This window comes from Corvus moneduloides, chromosome 2 (assembly GCF_009650955.1).
Source record: "Corvus moneduloides isolate bCorMon1 chromosome 2, bCorMon1.pri, whole genome shotgun sequence".
Lineage (NCBI taxonomy): Eukaryota > Metazoa > Chordata > Aves > Passeriformes > Corvidae > Corvus > Corvus moneduloides.
This window is the reverse complement of record NC_045477.1, coordinates 53,548,025-53,558,572: the sequence shown is the minus strand read 5'-3', so window position 1 is coordinate 53,558,572 and position 10,548 is coordinate 53,548,025.

The following is a 10,548-nucleotide window of genomic DNA, read 5'->3' as shown; positions in this document are numbered from 1 at the left end:
CAGGGAGACTTCAGTGAGGAGAGGAAGGTTATGAAATGTTGTAAAAGCAGTATCTTCACCAAATCCATGGTGTTCGATACCCAGTGAAGTTATAAATCTCTATTCCCAGGCTTAGCAGGAAGTGGGACTTGAGGTCAGAACGAGTCTGCAATGAATGAAGAGCAGAGATCTAGAAACAATTGTGAGCACCAGCAGAAGCTTGTGCAGAAAAGGAAATTTAAATTAAATGACTTTTAAATCAGTTTTGTCTGGAAGCTCTTTATGGTAGGAACGCTCGCTGAAATACATTCCTTCTGTTAGAAAGGGCTCTGTGGGAACCAACTTTTTACATTTCAAAGGACAGTTGATGATTCAAAAATTATTTCTTTTTAGGAATGGAACATGAAAAGATGACAAAAAGAATAAACTATTTAGAAGACAATTTGAAAAGAGAAAAATAATGCTTCTGGTCAGATTCCTTTTTGGGAAAAAATGAAAATACCATGTTTTTCTAGGACTTACAACATTTGCAAAATTCTTAATACAAAATAGAAAAGTTGCTTTGAAACAGAAAATCAAATTTCATCTCAAAAAGGCTGAATAGGGATGCTTTTGACTGATGGCTTCTGATCAATTTTTTTGAAAATAACTTCCATGGAAAAAACCAAAGTTTTCCAAAAAAAAAATTTTGTCTTAATGGAACCAGCATTTTCCAGCTGAGAGACATTTCACTGTGGAACCAGATTAGCTCATGAAATTTAAATCTCAGCATCGTGATTGACAGTGGCTGGTCGGAGAGCAGGCATGAGGGTCCTGGGCACAGCCTCACTGACTGCCGCTGTCAGCTGCCTCTGGTCGCAGAGCAGGGAGCAGTTATAAATACACACAGAGATGCCTGAAGCCCACCCCACCACCTGCCTGCCACGGGCTCTGCCCCTGTGCCAGGCAGCACAGTTGCCAGAGCTCAGAAGCGCAGACAAGTGTGACCAAAACTCCATGGACGAATTAAATTATCTCCACAGCTGGCGCAGGGAAAAGCCGCATGCCGCGCACGGGTGCGTTACATCCCAGCCACGGCCCTGGGCTCCTCCCGGCACTCACCGTGGCTCCGAGGAACATGCAGCCCTGAGACAAGCAGCGCTTGTGCCCGGAGCAGGCAGAGGCAAAACGGCAGCAGAGGCTCCAGACGAGTGCGTTGGAGCGACGGCGATAACCGGCCAGAGAGCTTTACTCCAGCTGTCATGGTGAAACACAGCGCTCGGCTTGCCGCCGTCATTTTTTGTAAGGCCCCTTTTTATATTTAGCCTTTTTAAACGCATCAGTTAATTAATGGCCAATAAAAACAAGCGACAACTACCGCTGGGCCAAGCAATTCAGCAGCTGAGTGGTTTTCAAGTTTCTCTCCATGTATTTTTGCTGATTAGCGTAAGTGAATCATCTGTTCTGGCTTAATTATTCAATCAGTATAGCCTTCTAATCATTCCCTAATTTCTGGGAATTTGTTGATTATTTTTAAGGATTACAGGAATGCGCTTTTCTGTAGGTTGCTCCTGCCCTGGATTTTTAGATATACAATAGTTGCTCTTAATGAAGTGTAATCAGTCACTCAAGTCATGCAGTATTTGTCCTACCCCTACTTTAGAGAGATGGCACTCAGCTATGAAATACATAGATATATGTTTGATGGAAATAATATTTCTCTGAAACAACATTTGAAAACACAATCTTTGAATCTCCTGAAATTTGCAGGAAGGAGCTGACTCTGACATTACTATACCATAAAAATATCGTGATGTTGCACAATCAACTACTTTGGTTTCCTTTCTCTTTCACCCTTCTCCCAGCATTTCTGCTGCCATTTGAGACCACATCCAAGAGCCTCTCATTCTGTCTTGATCTTTGTGTTTTGTACTTTAGTTTGAGATACAAGAAAAAGGAGAGGGGAGCATTCAGTAAACCAATTTTCACCACTTCATACACGAAGAGCTCATGGAAGACATGACTAAGGACAGCTTCTGTTCCCTGAGCCATAGACAGCAGGAATTTGGGACAGTACGTGTGAGAAAGTGCCTTCATAGTTTCCACTTTCGCTGAGGAACTGTGGATTGCACTAGCAGGGACAGGGTGGTGAGGTACAGGGAGCCTTGGTCAGGGCATGTATGGGTCAAGCCTGCTATATGTCTTACAATTGCCAGTTGAGTTACAGAATGAAAACATCACCAAACCTTCTGCTGTTGATTTAGCACCCTTCTCACCATCATCACAACTGAGTAAAACCTTCTGGAGCTGGCTGGCTGGTCCCCTTTTCCCTCTGATAAATCAAGGCAAACAAGTGCCAAAATGAAACACTAAACCAGACCTTGAAATATTGGAAAATCCCCCTGATAAGTCTACCTCACTGCTGTTTTTCAGTGAATGGAGGGCCTTGCCTGCTCTTATTTTTCCATAATGTACATTGTGGGGGAGGCAGGGAGGGGATGTAAAACAAAATTGCAGCAAATGCAGCTTTTCCCTGGTGACAGCTGGAGCAGTACTGGACCCGCACAAGAGGGGACCAGCACTGGGAAAATATCTCTGAGCTACCAATAATCCATTTCTTAGCCTTAGTGCTGCCTGGAATCTGCTGCTACTTATTGAGAACTGGAGAGGTGCTTAAGTAAACAGAACAATAACAGTCAGGCTTTAGGGGGCATGATTGCTGTGAGTGTCCTCCTTCATTCAGAGATCAGAGAAGTTACTGCCTTGAAAAGTCCTAGAAACCCTTTGTTGCTGCCTGTCCCAAGGAGAAGATTCCCAGCCTATATCCATCACAGCCTTTTCAGTCCCAGACTGCCTTTGTGGTCAGTCAGACATGCTGCAGCCTGGTCGGCATTCTGGCACACACTCAGTGCATTGGTATTTTACACAGCTGATAAAAAATATTTATACTCCAAAGACTTTTGGGGAAGGCCATATCCAGTCTCCTTGCTGGTCATGGTGAATCTTTCACAACTTACTGTCTGGCAGCAACTTGTAAAATTATGTTTTCATTGCCAAGCTCCTTGACATCAGAGTAGTGCATTTAACCTTTTTAGACCTTTTTATAGGACCATTATGGTGAAATAAGTGACAGGGTAACATTCTGATTAAAAAAAGATGAAACATCTAGGTGATGCTGCAACTGATTAGCAGAATTTTGCAAATATCTCACTAAAGTGTTCAAATTGAGCGTATAAAAGATAAAACCCAGCATCATGGTATCAAAGTATGTTTGAAAGCATCATGGAACTCAGCTAATGTGGTATCTGCTTTCCCACTGCACAGCTCTCAGTGTTAGCCTCGGCTTTGGACTCACATTATCCATCTAATGTAGCATCTGACTCTGTGTGGTCCTGAACTCTTGTAACCCCGGAGGCTCAGGCCCGCAGAGATTGGAGTGATAAGATGAGGCTGAGCTCACATGCCTTCGGAGAGCAAGGCAGGAAGAAATGCGAGCTCCCTTCCAGGCGGGCCTGCTTGTCCTCCTCTGCTAGGGGGAAAAGTGAGAGGCAGTATTCAGTCACTCACTTGGACAGAGTTCAAGTATTTCTGCTGGGAAATAAACCCACAGCATTGTTGAAAGGTGCAAGACTGCCTGTTACCTCAACAGCTGGGCCAGGCCAGCTGAACTGGAGCTCTTGCAGTACAGTGTAGTTAGTGATCTGTCTAGCTAAACAAAATTTCACTGCTAATCTTCTTGACCTCAGATGTCTTGCCTTTCTTAATCCCAGCTTAAAACACACCTTTCTACCCAGCCCTGGAAGAAAGCACAATGGAAGCCAAGACACAAGGGAAGCCTCCTAAGCTGTGACTGTCCATGGAGAAGACAAGTTAAGTTTACTTCTTGCAGGAAAATTGTCAGTACAATTTAGGAGAAAGTTCTTGTTTCCAAATCTTTGAGATGCATCTCTATTGCCATCATATTGTCTCTGGCTGTTGCACAGTGGAATGGACTGTTTTTCTCAGCAACTTTGGCCATGACCTACCTGCACTGCAAGGGCCAAATATGTAGAAGGATCCCCCTGCTTTCTGGGTGTGGTACAAGTGAAGTCTCTAAGGATCTGAGTCTTTGTTACAGAAGTCTCCAAGGTTGTTTTAGCATCCTGCAGGAGCTTTTATGGCTTCTGGTATCAGGAGGCTGGAGCAGATGTCCTTATGCTTGCTTCAGGTCCAAGTAGCTTACCACAGCTGCTGGCAGTAGCATGAAATGGCCACAGCTTCCCTCCAAGCTCTCCATTTCTCATTGATTTCTAGAAATGGAAAGAATGAATGGTTAAGTCATTTTCAGAAAACAGACATTTGCTTAGGACTTGATGAGTGATGAAAGAGGGGGAGGAGGGGCTGCAGGGGAGGCTGAGTGGCTCTGGTTTTGCCACATTGACCCCATTGCATCCCGGGTTTGGTGTAGCTGTTCTTCAGGGGTAAACCCCAATGTGAGGGTAGGGGTAGAGGGAGGGCAGTGCCAGACTGGGAGCCAGGTTGTATCCAGGAGAGGTAAGGAATGAGAAATGAGGGTCTCACTTGCCTTCAGCCTACTGCCATCCAGCTGACTTTCACAACATCTGCTTCACCCTGCTCTGCAATGGGGAGCTGTCTGGCCCAGGTTGTGCAAACCCTGGTCACACAGCCCCAGCACAAACAGGTCACGAACATCCCTGGGGCTGTCCCAAACCCAGATTGCTCAAGTGGTGGTGGCTCTACTTCCAGATGCTTCAACCAGCCTGAGAAAGACACAAGATGTCTAAATATAGTAAAACAGCTGGATGCTTTTTCCTTCCTTGATTTCTTTCACACATCACAGCAGGAGTTTAGGCCAGAGGTAGAAAGCAACATGTCCATTCCTCCCACCTGGACACCCCTCAGCACTTGGCTGTGATGGAAAAATCTAGTTTGGCAGAGGGTGCCATCATTTAGCTTGTTTGTATATGACATTTGTGAAGGTGATTTTCACATCCATAGGTGATGCAAGAATTTTCCCTTCCTATGGCTCCAGGAATTCATACCTAAGGTCAAAGAGAATGAAAAGAAAAAAAAAAAAAAGTCAAACCACACACACACAGGCAAAATAAACACCAGTGTTAAAGTCTTACAAAGGCACATACAGACAGACTTGATACTCAGAACCAAGCTCAGAAGATGGACACAGGTAGATTTCCCAAGTCGACAGAGTACTAAAAGATCAGATTATTAGGTGTCAACACACATGGTGCAGAGGATGGTACCAATTCTTCTGGAGATGGACAAGCTGGTGCAACAGGCCCATCTTTGGGTTTGTGATGCTGGTCTCCTCAGCAGACTCTATGCACAGGGCTACTCAGTATCCCTGCATGGACTTCACCCTTTCTCTAGGACAACCTGTACAGAATTCATCTTTGAATGCTGGAATTTCTGGGAGAGTTTGTTAAGGAGGGAAGGTAATGTGAAAACTGTAGTTTGTGTGCTGAATTGCCTCCATCATATGGAGCCAGCTCCTTTGGGTGTAAGTCACATCAGAAATATTGCAAGGGTGGACTCCAAATATTGCAGTGCTGGAAAAAAAGAAAGCAGGGATGGAAATGAAGACAAAACAAGCACATGAACATAACAAAAAACCAAACCAAACCAAACCAAAAAAACCCAAACAAAAACCCCGACGATGACAACAATAGCGAATTAAAGTTTAAGCAAATAAACAAACAAACCTCCCCATATCTATTTGGGGTGTACATGTCATCAGAAAGACTATGTAAATGTTAAGTAATTCAGGGAAATTGAAATTTCCCTAAATTTGCTAATATTTATTGGTTGTGGTCGTTGCTGGAACACTTCAAACCTGGATACTCAGTGCTGCAGACCTCATAGCACCCATGTTTTTTGCTGTTGGACAACAAGCTCGTAACTCTGACCCTCAGTGCCTGTGGAGGCGCCCTCTTCCCCTGAATGGCACTGCAGGTCCTCTTGTATTTTTTGCCCTTCCATCACTCATAGGGGGTCAAGGAGTTGGATGACTCCATAGGCTTCTCTGAGAAGAGACAAATTCCCAACAGGATGGAGGGCAGAGTGGGGGTAAGACTTAACATAGCACTGCATCTTTACCATGAGGAGAAGTGTGATACAAGGCCAAGGAGGCAGGGATGCAATTTTCCCCATATACAGCCCAAATAGCTTCAAGGATCTGAACTGTATGAAGTCAGCATTTCAGGGCACTAAAGAGGCTTCTCAGGTGGTGAGGCTATGCTCTATGGGATTCATATGGGACCTGAGGTGTCCTAGTGTTAAAAAATTAATTAGTTGATAACAGTTTGGGTCCTGATGCATCTGGCAGGTGCCTAGTTTGGGCTGGCTCGTGCACGCTGTCACTGATGTACATGGCAGCCATGAGCATTAGCCCACAGAGCAATATCTGTGAGGTCTGGCTTGATAGCATAAGAGGGTTTTGCAGGATGATACAAGTTTAGCAGTGGATCAGGAGGTCTGAACTTGCAGGCTGAAGAGGCTGTGCTGTCTGTCATGAGAGTGGGCATGGGTGGGGAGGTAGCGCCTAACCCAAAAACATGCTCCCTCCTGGTGCGTGTCTGTCATCAGCAGTAAGAAGGCTGTGGGGGTGCCACCGCCCTATCATCCCAGCAGCTCTGTCACTCTGTTACTTTGGGCCACATTTGCATGGAGGCTGGGGTGGGGAGGTGATGGGGAGAGAAGGGAGGGAGCCCAGCCTGCATCCCCAGCGCCGCAGTGCAGTTGGAGCCCAGCACTACTTGTGCTCCCTGTCCCTGCTCAGCCACAGCGGGAGCTCGTCCCCAGGGCGCCGTCTGCAGTGTGTGCTGGAATACGGTCACTGCTGCTGGTCTCTGAGATGTGTCTTACTCTTCCAGTTAGCATTTGCTGCTGGCACACTCATATTTGAACCAGAACAGCCCCACAAACAGATCATAAAACTTTTTTCCCAGCCCAGAAGCTGATCTGTCTTTGCTAAATGAACTGCTGTAACCTCAGTGTTACCCTGGAGAGAATTCCTCTGTATTTTGCCTTGCAAATAATTCACATGGGTTGACACAAAGTTCTAATACGAGTACAGTATGCAGCATTCAGTACAGTATGTGGTTCCTTGCAAAGCACTATTGCATGTACAAATCTGGGATCAATTATTTTCATTGAAATAAGAGAAGCCACATGATGAGTAAACCCCAAAGTATCACATTTTATTCCCACACTTGGTGGATATATGCAATGAAATACACTGCAAAAGAATATTTTAAAAGCATCCTTTAATGTCAAACCTACTAACCTCTTATTTTGTCTCAGGAAAAAGAATTATGGTAGATAATAATGCCCCTCCCTCAGCTCACAATGCCTAAACTTTAGAGGTAAAAAGAGATCTCCCTGCAGAACAAACCTCAGTCCCAAAGAGTTACTTTGTTGCTGCCATTTTTCTTTCTTCATATTCCAGTCAAAGCTACAGGCTCCAGCCAAAGTGATGTCTCTGTCATGCCAAGCACAGTGAGCACCCAGACTGGAAAATAAACCCTACCCCTCCAAATCGTTATCCTAAAATGATGGCGATATGGATTTCTGGCACTGTGCCTGTTCCAAGAAAAGGGGTGTCAGCACCAGGGGGACACTCATCCTTTCAAACAGCCCACTGCCATGCAGAGGCTTTCATTTACAGCACCATGAACCCACCTCCATCTCATCTCTCCCAGAAAGGAACGTGTTCCCATGCCCATGACGCTCGGCACCATCCCACTTCCTAGAGACAGGGGTCAGGGAGCCCCCTCCTGCCCCTGGTCCAGGGGGATCCTGCCCGGCCACACAGGATTTTCTGAGGACCCCCTCTGCCCTGAGCTAGACGTGCAAGGCACAGGCCACAGGTGCCATCAAAAGTCCCAGCCTTTCCTCTCTTTACAGGTTGTCAGGCTGAGTGATCCAGGGTGTATTTTTGAAGCATTAAAGCCATAAGAGGGTTAAAGTGATAAAGGATTTGGATAGGATTTAAGTATGTTTAAGACTTTGAATAGGATCAAGCTGTGTGCAAGGCACCAGCAGCCTGTGCAGGCACATGATCTTATCTCTGCTGCCCTCATTATTATAACCCTCTTCACGCTGATAGTGTTATAATAAGTGTAATATGAATAAACAGAAAGTAATATCACTCCATCAGGAAACAAGTCCTCTGTTTTATCGTATCCATGGCACCTATTAACACCTCTATCCCAGGAACTCACTGAGATGTGTGTTCATACACCAAAGCACAGTTTTCACTTCTGACTTCACACTCCTCACAAGAAATGTCATTCTTTCCCAAACAGTTCCAAAACCTGGGAACTATCCTGTTTTTTACAGCTGGGACTCTGAGATCCTATGGACCAGCACTTGAAAAAATATGACTAATCCGCTAATCTGCTCCCATGAAAAAATTTAAGATGTAAAATCCCACTTAGCAGCTGGCTCTCTGACTCTGGGTAGCTCTAGAGCTGGCCACATTTTGAGTGTTAAGCAACAAGTCAGACAAAACCAAGATGGGATCTAGAAACTCCACTTCTACCACAACTTGGTGGTGAGAAGTTGGCAAGCGGCCTTGGACTGATTTTACAGACCAAAGGATGGGCAGACATCTTCTATTCCCTGCCTGCTCTGAGCTGAAAGCATCTTCTCCTGCAGTGCTGCAACCACCTTGACTACCTTTTGGGCAGGGTTGTGCTCTTCTCAGTTGAAACTGTCCCACTTTCCAGACACTGAAGGGGCATAGGACAGGTGAGGGTGGCTCCAAGCACATGGCTGAGGCACAGTTCAAAGGAAAAGTATCCTGGATACTTGTGCTCAAGTACTAAAAATAATATACCTTAGGGAGACAATTTACCTGCAGTCTTACTGCTCCTGACCAGATCTGCTCATGAGAACCATTTTTCTTCTGTCTCCCCCTTAGCTAGATCTCCACCTGAGATGCATATATGAGATGTCTTGCTCTTTCATCTTCTTGTTGTGTTCCACAGGACCATGAGATGCTCAGCTGTCTCCAGAGATGTGATCCTGTGCACCTTTCAGCATGTTTACAAATACAGATGCAGTAAAATGCTTGTAGTCAGGGCTACTGTGTTTTGAAACAGAGACCCAAATAAATACAAATCCTAGCACGGTGGAAAAGCTAATGCTTATGGTGGCAAGGAGAGGCCAAGAAAGCTCCATAATCAGCTAGAGGAAAGAGGACATGGATCCTCTTAATTTCATGCCTAGGGAGAGGACAGAAAAGCCACTGGTGTTGTCATAGCATCGTAGAATCATTTAGGATCGAAAAGATCTTCAAGATCGTTCAGTCCATTAACCCAGCACTGCCAAGTCCACCACTAAACCATGTCCCTCAGTGTCCCATTTACACATTTTTAAAATATGTCCAGGGACAGTGACTCCACCACTTCCCTGGGCAGCCTGTGCCAGTGCTTGACAACCCTAATATCCAATCTAAAACTCCTCTGGAACAACTTGAGGCTGTGTCCTCTTGCCAGGGAACAGCCGCAGCAAGGCATGGCAGGCAGGATGCTCTCATTTACAGATAGGGTCTCTGTCCTTCTAGGAATTTGCATTTGACTGCCTTGGCTGGGTCCAGGGACATTGCCTAAGAAATGAACAAACAAATACCCTCAAAGGGGTTGGCTATCTACAGGGCTATAGTCTTGTTCTTCAGTTCTGGAGTTCTGTGGCTGTTCATCCAAAGGATGAGAGACACAGGTCATATCCTCACTGTGATTTACATTTGGCTTCAAATCAGCTCCTCTCCTTTTAATTCTCCTCAGCCATCTCTTTTGCAAGAGCCCTCAGAAGCATACTTCTCTCACTTAAATATTTATCAATAAAGAATAACTATTCAACATTTAAACATTAACTGAGATGAGGACAGAAAATCCATAGGATGTGTAAACTGGCAGCTGGGGACCAGGGTCTGCTTCAGTGATAACTGAAATATTATATATTCAGTAAATTACTCCAGAAATAGACACCAGGATCAGTAACTGAAAGTATTTCCCAGTTGGTGGTTGCCACATTGCTCAAGGAAACAGCCACGGCAGGTTCAAATTTTTCCAGGCAGACAGAAGTAGTAAACCTGGAGAAGCCCAAAGTTCTCTGGAGTATGAATAGAAAAGGAAGTATCAGCTTCTTGTAACTATTAGAAATGCACTAATTTCTTCATTTTGCTAAATGGTACCAAACACGGGACTGCTGAAACACTCTCATGAACTGATGGAGTTTAATGGTTTGATCTGACTTTAGTTTGCTTTACTGGGTCAGACCCAGTGGCCTGAATCTGTGAAGAGCACTGGCTTTTTCAGTGACTACCAGTCCACAAAAATCTGTCTGTTCTGCTGTAATCACCTCACAGGTGTATCTACAAGGAGCTAACAAGTGCATTTCTGGCTGCTGGCCTATGGACTGGTGTGTGATGAGCTCTGTGAGTGAGAGCTTCAGAGACAGCAGGCAGCACCATCACACTGCAGCTGTAATTCCCACATGTGCAGGGCTTGCTCCAAAACCTCTTACAATAAATGGAAAAGATTGCACCCTATTTACTTGGCACAGAAG